Here is a 13,520-nt window from a genome sequence, read left to right as displayed (position 1 = left end):
TCATCTGTCCAGGTTTTCTAGTTCTAGTTAATGAAAGAGGTGAGTGAAACATGCTTACTGCATCTTAACCAGAACCGGAAGTCTGACCTAATCCATAATGATTTTGAACAAGATGGAGGTGGCATTAGTTTCCTCCCACACTAAAGCAGTCATGCATGTAAATTGTGAGGACCATATTAATTTCTATACTGTTCAGTAATTGTATATGGTTTTATAATCTGAATTATCATGAACTATAGTTAGGTGCTTTATGTATATAACAATATGATCATCCAGGTAAGAGGACACAATTTTAAAGGCATTGGCATTTATGAGTATGTGTGTGTATATACACTCACATACACACACAATGGTTTTGATAAGCTTAATTTAAAATCAGGCCAATCCTTCAGTGATTATATAATTGTCTTCAACTCAAGGAGTGGCATGCTGTACTTAATATGTCGTCCCTGTTCTAAGGGATAAACATCAGTAATCCAAGAGAGTATGAATCTCTGTCAGATATTTGAGATGAAAACTTTAATTTTTCAACTTCATGTTTTATCTTGACAATTAACAGAGAGGAAACTCATAAAAATGGTTTTAAAAAATAGCTAAAAGGAGTTAGTGGTAGAGTTAGAACACTGTGTTTCGAATAGTAAAATTTAGCCTATTTCCAAAAGGGATCAGAAGAGGAGATTCTGCTGCTTTGTGACTCTTAGTCATGGGTCATTCAAGGAAACTGAGCCTATTTATGTATTTCAAGCAGAGAAGGATTTAATACAGGGAATTGGGTTACAATTGTTAAGCGGCCTGGAGGAGCAAATCCAGATCAGGGACTGCAGGAAATATGATTGATACTGCCCGGGTGTGTGCTCATCTGTCCCATTACTTGCCCACTCAGTCACTACAGGACACCATGACCATGTGCTCCTTTCACTGCAGGAGCCTGTGTTGTGGTGCTCTGCACGAATCTGCTGCTATTATTGCTGCAAAGACAAATAAATTCTACCATCTTCAGTTTCATCCGAGTGCTACTTACTGAAAGAATCTAACCTAGAATCTTGCTGGGAAAGGTGTCTGAGAAAGGTAGTTTCCAGACTGCAAGTGCCAATGATAGTGTTAGAGCTTAGAAAAATAGGGATGGTACTAATTAACATAAATGTTTCATTGATTGACCTTTTAAAATTTGTTTTTAGCATTATAACGCGTTTTCTGATGAGATTTTAAGCTGCTTGAGGGTAGGAATCAGTGTCATATATCCTTTATAACTCCACAAAGCATAGTACACAGAACCTTGTGCTTGTTTAGTGTTCTTTTCATGTAGTTGTGACCAAAACACCAGTGGGCCTTCAAATGCAAGAGTGATGTTGTTTACCTCTGGTTGGTTCAAGAACCACTAACTAAAAAATTGGTGCCATCTCCTCTTTAGTCCCTGGTGCAAGACTGTGTTTCATAGGATTCCTGGGCTAGGTCATCAGTATATATCACATTTATCTACCTTTAAAAGAGCAAAATTGTCTTTCTCACACAATGAAGACTTTGGAGGCACAAGCATGTGCAGATAGGTCCATTAGGAGCTATCCAAGTGACCTCACACCTGCTGTTCAGGGGACTGATTTGTGCTTTTCCTATTTAGTGAACAGACAGAGTTTCTCACTCCTTCAGCTGTAGTGAAAAAGATCAAAGCATTCTGCAGTGAAAAAAAAAAAACCCTCCCCCCCATTCTAAGTATAAAAAATAATTTTAAAAAATTTAAACCAAAAAAAAGTCACATAAAACCTGGCTACTTAAATATTGTAGAGGTTTTGGCTTATTTCCATCTGGCCTATTTTCAGTCTTTTTCTCTTATGGTTCATTTTCAGGAATATTGAATCTTCATGAAACTTTGTATTTGCTGTGTAATATTTCACCAACTAGATATGCCATGATTTATATTTTCTTGTTGATCATTTCTTTTTATCATTATAAGTATTACTGCATGACATGTTATATCTAAACTTTCTCATATTAGTCATCATTTCCTTAAGATAAAGTTCTAAAAGTAGAGCTTCTGGGGTCAAGTAAAGGAAGAATATGTTTTCTTTGATATTTAAAATAATTTTTCTTTAAAGTATAATATACATGCAGAAAACACAAATCATAAGTGTATAGCTCAGTGAATATTGCAGACACTTTTAGGCAGCACGTGAATCAATGAAACACCTTAGAAACTGCCTTCCTGTCTTCCCTTAGATTAGTTTTGCCAGATTTTGAACTATATAGAGATGGAATATCATTGTTTGTATTCTTTTGAGTTGGCCCCTCCCCCAACGCCGTGTTTGAGAGATTTAAAAATGTTATCGCATTTATTTAATCAACATATGAAATTCTATTATATGAATATGGACTGTCCACTCTCTTAGTGGACATAGTTGTTTACAGCTTTTTGGTATTGTGAATATTGGTATTATGAACATTTTGTACAAAACTTTTGATACATATGTGTGTACAGTTTTGTTAGATAGACACATATCCACACAAACACACGTACCCTCGAAGCAAAATTGCTGGGTTATAATGTTTTCATCTATTCAGTTTTGAGAGGCATTGACAAATAGATTTGGAAGCTAGAAGTGTCGTTTTATTAGCACTAACATATGTGAAGTTGCTTATTGCTCTACATCTTTGTCAGCATTTGACATTGTCAGACTTGTACATCTTAGCCATTCTGATGGGTGTGTAGTAGTATCTCATCATTGATGTAGTTTGCATTTCTCTCTAATGGCTAAGGAAGTTGACAGCCTTTTCTTATTCTTAGTGGACATTTCCTTATCCTCTTTTTGAAGAACTTATTCAAATTTCTTGCCCATTTTTTAATTGAAATTTTTTTGACTTCTAATTGTTCTTTATATACTTGGAGATGAGGCCTTTGATAATTATGCGTGTTACCAATAGCTTTGTCCTCTCTGGTTTGCCATTTTGCTCTCAGTGGTGCCTTTTGAGGAACAGGAAATATGAATGTGCTCAAATTCATCCATCTTTTTCCCTTGTGATTGTCATTGGTATTATGTTTAAGAAAATTTTTTTCTACTCCCAAACCATAGAAATACTCTCCTATGTTTTCTGGAATTTTTGTTTTCTTTTTTTGTTTGTTTGTTTCATTTTGTTTTGTTTTGTTTTGTTTTCAAGTAGATCTATAGTCTACTTGGAATTGACTCTTAATGTATGTCGTGACATAAAGGACCACTTTTCTTTTCCCAGATGGATATAAAAATTGAACCAGACATTTGTTGAAAATACCATTCTTTCTCAAAGGCCTTGCAGGGCTGCCTTCCTCATAAATCAACTTCCCATATATGTGGGCTTCTTCTCATCTCATGGTAGAGCATGAGATGCTATTTATGACTCACTTCTCTGTAGGCTGGTTATCTCCATTGCTCTCCCTGCCTCTGGCTGGCCTCCATACATTAGTTATCTTTGCAGTCTTTTACTGTAGGATTTTAGCTAGAATACCAGTACATACCTTTCAAACCAAAAATATGTAGTGTTACCACTTCTACCTGGTTCCTTTATGAATCTGGCATTCAAGTTATATCACTGTATTATCTAAAAGTGACTAACATGGTAGGCTTCTTTAACAGTTCTATAAAACTTGTGTGCTGTAATTTTTAAAATTATTTCTCATTCATTATGCATGTATTGACTCAAATAATTTCAAGCCATCATTTTAAGCTATTAGTTACTTCTTCCCTATCTAAGCTTTCGTCAGAGCTGCCTGAAAGAAGAAAGATGAACTAATTTCATATAATTTTGCCTTCCCATCACCATATCTTGTCATTGTTTGTTTGGTAAAGGCAGTTTATAATCAGTAAAATTATCAGTAGTGAAAGAGGTAGGGATAGTTGTGAAAAGCTGGTGAGGAAAAGGAGCAGAGGATATGACTAATCTGCAAAGTAATTAGCCTATTCTTAAATAATCTGGGGCCAGATTTGAGAGTGGGTTAGAATGAGTGTGAAGTAGGGGTTATTTTAGGGAACTGACTTAAAATTATCTGCTTTCCATGGATATATTTGTATTTTCTAATTTTGCTTTTGGAAACCTTCAGATAGCCTCTCTCACAAGGAAGCATTGGTGCTTCATTTCTTCTCATATCCTGAAATGAACTTGCGGAAAAGAAAGGTTCATCAAAAAATTGTCTTGAGTTTGCTACATTTAAAAAATAATTAGGACTATTGGAAAGAAAGAAGGATAAACATTGCACATAGCGCTTTAAAAGGAAGCATTGACATCATTTAACTTTGAACTAGTCGGCCAGTGCGCACACATATTTTTGCTAAAGGTTAACTAAATTGTTTAGACATCTTTAATGATTGGACATCCATCTGCTGGTATGTATCCAACTGAGTAATGTACTAGATTTCTGGGGAAAATTTCTTTAATTACTTATTATGAACTGAGAGTGGCTAATTTTATTAAACAAATTGCTGTATGAAGTTCTTGGCAACCCAAGGAGTTAACAAATAGTAATCTATAAAAGAAAAAGAGCTCTTGATTCTTAGAAATGAAGAGGAACTTAATTCTGTGACTCCTATCAGTATAACATTGGCAATTTATGAAGCCGTTTTTCCTTTTATTTGCTTCTACAACTGGAAAGCAGTGCTACAAGGACAGGAATATTATGATTTGAAAATGAAGGAAGCAGAAACTTACAGATTTCAAGGACTCGGGCCCAGAGGCATTCAACTAGACAGCTCATAATAACAACAGCTAAAGTTTATTGAGCACTTACAGTTTTCTAGGAAATAATTTAAGTACTTTACACATATTAAATTTTTAAATTTTCATATTAGTGCTGTTAGGGAGGTATTATTATCCCTGCATTGTTGAAGGGGACATTGAAGAAGATAAGTAACATAGTCAAAATCCTTGATAACTGCAGAGTTCCATATAAACCCAGTCTGGACTGTACCATTCTGACCAGGGCTTGAACCCATATTTTAATTTTAATTTTATTTTAATTGAAGTATAAGTGACTTGCAATATTATATTAGTTTCAGGTGTACAATATAGTTATTTGACATTTGAATACATTGTGAAATGATCACCACAATGTCTGTTTACCACCTGTCATTATACAAAGTTAATACACTGAAATTGACGATTTTTCTCATGCTGTACATCTCATGACTTATTTCATATTTGAAAGCTTGTACCTCTTGATCTCCTTCATTCATTTTGTCTCCACATCCCCACACCCTGGCAACCACCAATCTGTTGTCTGTATCTATGAGTCTGGTTTTGTTTTGTTTTTGTTTTTTAAATTTCACATCTAAATGAAATCTTGTGGTATTTTTCTTTCTGTGTCTGACTTATTTCACTTAGCATCATACCTCCAGCTTCTTCCTTGTTGTCACAAATGGAAGACTTCATTTTTTTTTTATGGTTGAGTAGTATTCTTATATGTGTGTGTATACATCTTTACCATTTATCCATTTATGGACACAGGTTGTTTCTATACTTTGGCTATTGTAAATAATGCTGCAATGAACATCAGGGTGCATGTGTATGTCTTTACAAGTTAGTGTTTTCATAGCCTCAGATAGATATCTAGAAATGGAATTGTTGAATGATGTAGTAGTTCTATTTTTAACATTTTAAGGAACCTCTTTGCTGTTTTCCATAGTGGCTGCACCAGTTTACATTCCCGCCAAGTGTTTTCTCCACATCTTCACCAACACTTATGTTTTGTGTGTCTCTCTCTCTCTCTTTTTTTTTTAACGCCTCCAGCACCTGACATTCCTAGGTGGTCTTCCATCCAAGTACTAACCAGGCCTGATCCTGCTTAGCTTCCGAGATCAGATATGATCGGGTACATTCAGGGTGGCATGGCCATAGACATGATCTTTTTGATAATAGCCCTTCTGACAGGTATGAGGTGATATCTTTTTGTGATTTTGATTTGCATTTCCTTGATGATTAGTGATATTGAGCATCTATTCATGTGCCTGTTAGCCATTGTGTATATCTTCTTTGGAAAAAAATGTATATTCAGATCCTCTGCTCATTTTTTAATCTAATTTTTTCATTTTCTTTTCTTTCTTTCCTTCCTTCCTTCCTTCCTTCCTTCCTTCCTTCCTTCCTTCCTTCCTTCCTTCCTTCCTTCCTTCCTTCCTTCCTTCCTTCCTTCCTTTGCTATTGAGTTGAACAGGTTTAAAAAATATATTTTGGATATTTACCCATTATTAGATCTATGATTTGCAAATATCTTCTCCCATTCAGTACATTGCCCTTTTGTTTTGTTTTGTCAATGGATTCCTTCGCTATGTAGAAGTTTTTCTGTAATGATATAGTACCATTTGTTTATTTTTGCTTCTTTGCCTTATTGTTTTTGGGGTCAGATCCAAAAATTTGACTAACACCGATGTTGAGGTTACACCTATGTTTTCTTCTAGGAGTTTTATGGTTTCAGGTCTTACATTCAAGTGTTTAATCCATTTTGATTTATTTTTTATATCTGTTGTAAGATAGTGGTCCAGTTTCATTTTTTTTTGCATGTGTCTGTCTACTTTTCCCAGCACCATTTATTAAAGAGTCTTTCCCCATTGTATATTCTTGCCTCCGTTGTCATAAATTAATTGACATATATGTGTGGGTTAATTTCTGGGCTTTGTGTCTGCTTTGTTAATCTGTTTCTCTTTTTATAATAATACTGTAATTTTTGATTACTGTATCTTCGTAGTGTAATTTGAAATCAGGGAGTGTGATACTCTTTCTCAGAACTGCTTTGGTAATGCAGGGTCTTTTGTGTTTTCTTAAAAATTTTAGAATTATTTGTTTTAGTTCTGTGGAAAATGCCTTTGGCATTTTGATGGGGATTACATTTAACTTGGAGATGGTTTTGGTTACTATGGCTATTTAACAATGTTAATTCTTCTAATCCATGAGCACGGAATAACTTCTCATCTATTTGTATCTTCAGTATCTTTCATCAGTGTCTTATAGTTGTCAGTGTCCAGGTCCTTCACCTCTTTGGATAAATTTATTCCTAGTTATTTTATTATTTCTGTTGCAGTGGTACTTCGGATTGTACTCTTAATTTCACTTTCTGATAGTTTATTGTTAGTGTGTAGAAATGCAACATATTTTTGTATATTAATTTTGTAGCCCACAACTTTACTGAATTCCTTTATTCTAACAATTTTTTGTTGTAGTCTTTAGGGTTTTCTATATATAACATTATGTCACTTGCAAATGAATCTACATTTTTGACTTCAAGTTCAGAGTTATTGCTGTTTCACAAAAAAAGGTCACATAATAATATTGCTGGTGATGATTTCTGTGGATTGAGGTATGCCATAAGTCCTGAATTGGAATCTTGGGTCCTGAATTTAAATCACTGTTTTCTGTTCCATTTCCAGCACAGTGGTAGGGACTGAAGTGTCTGTTGAATTGATTTGAATTTAAATCTCATTCTGCTTTCTCTCATCTCATTTTTGTTTTCACTATTAATGCAATCTCCTTGCTGCCTTTAGACAGTCTCATCCTCTCTGTGTGGTTGCTCATGTGTCTTTCATCACTGCTCTCCCTGTTGCAATCTCTCTATCCAGAAGGGCTCACTCATGCAGTATGTGAGACATTGAGATACTCACTGCTTTCCTGACTGCCCACAGAATACATTATCCCTGTTAAATATTTCCACATAGACCTCTCTGGCTTCTGTGTAGCCTGTAATGCTTACATGTGTGCATGTTGTATCATTTCCAAACCCTGGATTTCAGGCTTCCCAGTGACTAGTTTATGTTCTTTGTTTTCACAAGTTCACAGGTTTGTATTGGGAATCTTGATTCTGTTCCATGGTCTTATTGTCAGCCTTTGCACTGTATTAGCTTGTTTCAATGACTGTGACTTTATAAATATCATTTTCTTTTAGTGTATGTTCCCCTAGTTTTTTTGTTCTTCAAAATTTTGTTTCCTCTCTGACTTTGGTTCTCCATATAAGTTTTAGAATTGGCTTGCCATCGTCTACAAAACAGCATGTTGTTATTTTTATTGAGTCTGTATTTAATTTGTAGATTACTTTGGGGACAAAGTAAAAAATTGAAATAGTTTACCAATTTTGCATTTACCCATTATTGAGCACTGTTTGTCTCCACTTATTTTAATTTTCCTTTATTTTGTATATTTGTGGTGTCTAGACTTATAAATCATTTTGCATATCTTTTTGTTTTAATTTCTTTTTAGGAACTTCATACTATTGCTATTATAAAGGAGTTCATTTTCCTGTTGTATATTTTCTGAATGATTTTAGTGATTTATAGCAATGCTTCTATTTTTCATGTTCGATTTGTATCAAAGTACCTTGTAAAATTATTATTAATTCTACTTTTAGATTCTATCACATTTTCTGCTTATACAAACTATAATCTACCAATAAGACAGTTTAAAATTTTTTATTTTCAACTTTTTATCTATTACATTATTTTTTTTTATCGGTTAAGCTTTTTAGTGTAACTGAATAAAAAGTTATAGAAGACATTTTTGTCTCTTTCCTGATTTTGATGTTTTATCAAAAATTACAATTTTCACCATAGTTTTTCACATTAAGATTAGAAACTTGAAATGTACTGAAAGACATAAAAAAAGCACACATAAATCTGCCTGTTTCTCTTATACGCAACCTCCAAGGTAAAATACCATTAAGAGCATGTTGTTTCTTTGGTTTCTCAAAGTTTATATAGCTATACCTAACCCTATATATACACATTCACACACATTTTGTAAAACAAATAGAATCTTTACGTACATATTAATCTTTATTTTTTTTTTTTGCTTAATAGATTAATGATTACTTTGCAATTTAGCATTTTTTTTTTAGAATAACTTCATTCTTTTTAATGACTAAGTAATATACCTGGTGTGGGTGTATCTAGTAATTTCCATTAGTGGGCGTTTAGTGTCCTGCCTGCAATCAGTGCTGAAATAAACATCTCTGTGTATATATTTTCATAGATTTGTATTCTGTCTTGAGGATATGTTTCTAAAAGTTAAGTCTCTGGGTTAAACAATAGGGATACCCTCTTAAAACTTTATATTATGGCAAATTTAAAGCACATACTAAAGTACAAAGAATACTATTGCGAATGCTCATGTGCCCATCATCCAACTAGTTATGATCAATGAATGGTCGTCATTTCAGTTCCGTGTATATTTGAACCCACTCTGTTCCTGGGACGGGATTGTTTAGAAGCATATCCTGGGTACCGTATCATTCCTTGCATCCTTAAATATTTCAGTAAGTGCATTAAAAATATAAAGTCTATTACTTAGAAATGTAAACATCATTATCATATTTGAGAAATTAACAGTAATTTCCTTAATACCAGCAAATATCCAGTTAGTGTTCAAAATTCTCTGATTGTTCCAATTTTTTTCAGTTTGTAAGTCTGTATATTGCAATTGGTTTATATATATTTTAGGTTTCTATTAATCTTTATGTTTCCTCTGTCTTTCTCCACTTTTCCCTTGTACTTTATTTGTTGAAGAAAATGGGTTATAGAATTTCCCGTTGTTAGGATTTGCTAAATGGGCCATGTCCTTTTGTTCTCTGTATGTCCTATAAATTAGTAGTCAGGTTTAGAGCTAAATTGCCTGATAAAATAGTTACATGTGACTATTTGAAGCTAATTAAAGTTAAATCGAATTAAAATTTTAGTTCCTAAGTTCCACTATAGCCACATTTCAAGTGCTTAATAGTCATGTGTGGCTAGAGGCTACCTACCATATTGGATAGCACAGATATACAGTGTTTTTATTATTAATAGAAATTTCATTGGACAGCAGTAGTTTAGAGGTTTGCTTGGATTTAGGGTCAATTTGGGGGGCAAGAATTATTTATCTGTGACATTGTGTTCATCAGAAGGCTCGTGGTGTCTTTTAATAGCTTTAACGGCCACTGATGATCATTACCCAGATACATTATTTCATTAGGGTTTCAAACTGATGATGTTCAAATTCCTCAATTATTAACTGTGATACTTCAATAAAAAGAAACTAGAGCTATGAAATTTTAAATTTTATTGGCAGAAATAGTTCAGGTACTCACTTGTTTTTAATCTCTGCTGTATCTATGTACCTTTTATCATTCCTGATACTGTTTGTGCTTTCCCTTTTTTCATTACTTTGCCAGAGGGTCTTATCTCTTAATATTTAAAAATAACATTTGGCTTAATTGGTCATCTCTATTGTTTTTTAATTACATATTTTTATATATTCTTCTTCGTAAATAGTTATTTCCTCTTAAATTGGATAATTAGCTCATTACTTTTTATTCTCTTCCTATACAAACACTTTTTATTTTCTGTTTTTAATAATAAATGTCGAGAACATGTTTTGTATGATATGGACTCAGAATTTTTATTAAGACATTTATGACAGTACAGAGTAAATTTTAGTAACTTGTATGTGTATTTGAAAACAGTGAATGTACTCTACCTGCTGGCTGCAGGTTTCTAAATGTATTTACTGGATTGTTAATTTTGTTTAATTCTCTACATTTATTAATATTTTACCTCTGAATTTACAGTATTTGACACAAGTGTGTGAATATCTGTTAGGATTTTGGTCTTGACAAGATCTAATTTCATTAGTTTTTTACTTTTCAGTCTATATTATTTGGTGAACACAAGCATGTGATGGTTCCATACACATGGATTATTCATTATGGAGAGTCATTCTTCCACTCTTCAGACATTTTTTGCCTTAGAGTCTACTATTTTGATATTAATAATTATGACAGACTTTTAGTTATTATTTGTCTGGTGTGACTTTTCTAATCCTTTATATTTAATCTTTCTTTGAGTGCTGTTTTAGATTTCACTCTTTTAAGCATTCCTCAGATTCTTTTTTAGTAGGTATATTTTATGAGTTCACCCTTATTGTGATTACATATGTCTTTTGATTTATTTCTACCCCATTACAACTTATTTAGTGAGTCCCATTAACCATTTTTTTTTTCTTAGTTTTATGGAACCATATCAGGAAATGAGAAAAAAAGAACCTCTCTAATTTTTTTTCCCTCTGCTGTATTGGAAGGCACAGATGAAATTTCTAATGTTTTTCAGTAATTACTTTTAAGAGTCTAATGCTTTATGTATTATATAGCCATAATTTTTTCCGATGAAATCTATAGTTTTTTAAAAAATATATTTACAGTCATCCTGATTCTGAAAAGGACTTTAGAGTGCCTTAGCTCTCCACTAAATAACTCCCTCATTTGTTTTCATAGCCTAAAGTTTCAACTTCACCTTTTTTTTTACATAAAAAATTGGTTATTTTTCAATCAAATTTAGTAGTATTTTGCTAACTTCTTTGTTGTTTATTATATTCCCATGTTTTTTTTTTATCCCCTGACTTCACTTTTTATTTTAATGAAGTACATCCTTTAATGTTTTGTTTCTTGTTTGCCATCATTTTTCTAGGTCTTTTTCCTTTTTCATGAAAGGGAAATTTGTAAAATTGTTATAATAGTTGATACATATAAAGAATACACGCACAGGCACACCTACTCTGTATCTATGCTATGAAGCGTAATAGTAAATGAGTACCAATTCACCATAGGCATTTCCAATGCAGTTCACTTTACCAGTGTATAACCCCTTACTTCCTTCCCAGAGGAAACCACTAATCTGAATCTAGTGTTTTTCATTCTTTTGCCTTTAAAAACATACACACTGGGTTTTTAAAAATAAGTTGAATAGATTTAGATTTGCCTGTATTTGTACTACATAAAAATATTATCTCATTGTAGTAGTCTTTTGTGACTTGCTATTTATTCAAAATCATGTTTCCAAGATTCATTACTGTTAACCTGGAGTAGCAATTTTTCTTTTGTAGCTGTGAATAGTAATAATATAGTTTCGGCATATGCTACAATATATTTATCCGTTCTCTCATTAGTGGACTTATGTGTCCCCCCCCCCTTTTTTTTTCTACTATCAATAGTAATGCAGTTATGAACATTCTTGTACATGTCAACCGATGTGCACATTAAAGACTTTTGGGCATACGTCTTGGAGTGAAACTACTGGGTTGTGGACTGTGCCAAGCTCAAACCACTGTTGGCTTAGATAACTTGGATTCCAGCATCTTATGGCCTGGCCCTTCTTGGCAGCTGGCATTTTTTGTCCATGAAGATGTTTATAATGTCCCTTGGAACTTCTCTTTTAATTTCTGCAATGATTTTGGGTCAGCGGGGTGTGTCGCTTGTCAACTTAAGGCAGCACTATCCTGATTTGAATCACCAGCATTTACTACTTACATGTTTAGTGGTCAGGAGACACTATCTGGAATCATAATGTTGAGTCTTCATGTGATGAAGTAGCTAATTTTCACAAACTATTTTTGCCTGTAAAGAATGAAGAGGAGCAGCTTTACTATTTTGAGTTTAATGTACATCATTGTTCTTCAAGTGAGGATGATTTTGTTCCCAGGACATTTGGCAATGTTTGGAGACATTTTTGATGGTGAACAACAGGTGGGGCTGATAAAACTCCATATAGTGTCTGGAGGTCATGGATACTGCTAACCATCCTACAAGACAATGAGCAGGACATTCTCCATCCCCGCCCCCCGCTTCCCTACACACCTGTCCATAGCAGAGACTTATTTGGTCCAATATGTCAGTAATGCTAGCACCAGAAACCTCGATGTACATAAAGGCAATCAAATTAAAATTTGATGGATTCACAACATGTTTTTGCTTTTTTTTCTCATCTTATGTCTTAACAAGTATGCCTTTGGAATGCCTGCGAAATAAGCTAATGAATTACTCGTATAATTTCTATGAAGTGTTCAATTAGGGTAGAATGAAAGATTAGTTATCAAGAAATAACGTGCTGATCCACTCAGTCGTATGAAAAAAAGAGCCAGGTTTAATTTCTGTTTACTGCTCTAAATAAAATTCTGTTTCAGTGTTGGTGGGTATTTTTCCTGTTCTGAGATTTTTAGGACTGTCACTCTTTCCAGCCATCTCAACTCTTAATCAGGAATGAGTGGGAGAGAGGCATTCCTGTGCACATCAGGAACAGCTGGGGGTGGGGGGGGGGCGGAGGGGGTGGGAGCAGGCACAGGGGATTTGGTCTGGATTTCATTGAATTTGGGAGAAGAAAATCAGACATGCTTCCCACTCCTTGATTGGCCTCAGCTCACAATAGGGCTACCCAGTAAATGCTGATGAACTGGAACTCTCGAAGTCTGATTTGCTTCCTTTCTATTGCAGGTCTCCCCTAGTCCACCAACTGCTGAAACCTGAGTGTGAGCTCTGACAAAGGGAGTAAAGGAGCAGGGTGGAGGAGGAAAGGCAGATAACAGCCGAATGTAATCAGCGTTTTATTACCGTCCTCCGGAAGTAGGAATAGGTAAAAAAAAAAAAAAAAAAAAAATAGGTTGGAGCAAGGAAAGTTAATTATGTGAGGTTATTTGACAGGAAATTACTAAATACGAACAGACAGAAGAAAACACATTTTAAAGCAGGGTAGGACATCTCAAGTTACTTCACTGTG

The 13,520-nt window shown here is 34.0% G+C and overlaps 1 long non-coding RNA gene and 1 pseudogene across 10 annotated transcripts in view; one reads left to right on the top strand and one right to left on the bottom strand.

Moving 5' to 3' along the window:
* LOC107519984 overlaps nucleotides 1–13,520 on the top strand; it is a 364,500-nt gene that overhangs the window by 194,648 nt on the left and 156,332 nt on the right. The gene's annotated exons all lie outside the window — the stretch shown is intronic.
* On the bottom strand, nucleotides 5,740–5,858 carry LOC118606904 (annotated as a pseudogene).

Source organism: Rousettus aegyptiacus, unplaced genomic scaffold (genome assembly GCF_014176215.1).
Source record: "Rousettus aegyptiacus isolate mRouAeg1 unplaced genomic scaffold, mRouAeg1.p scaffold_m13_p_1, whole genome shotgun sequence".
In the NCBI taxonomy this organism is placed as follows: Eukaryota; Metazoa; Chordata; class Mammalia; order Chiroptera; family Pteropodidae; genus Rousettus; species Rousettus aegyptiacus.
Note: the sequence above shows the minus strand (reverse complement) of the source record. Positions and strands in the feature narration are given on the sequence as shown.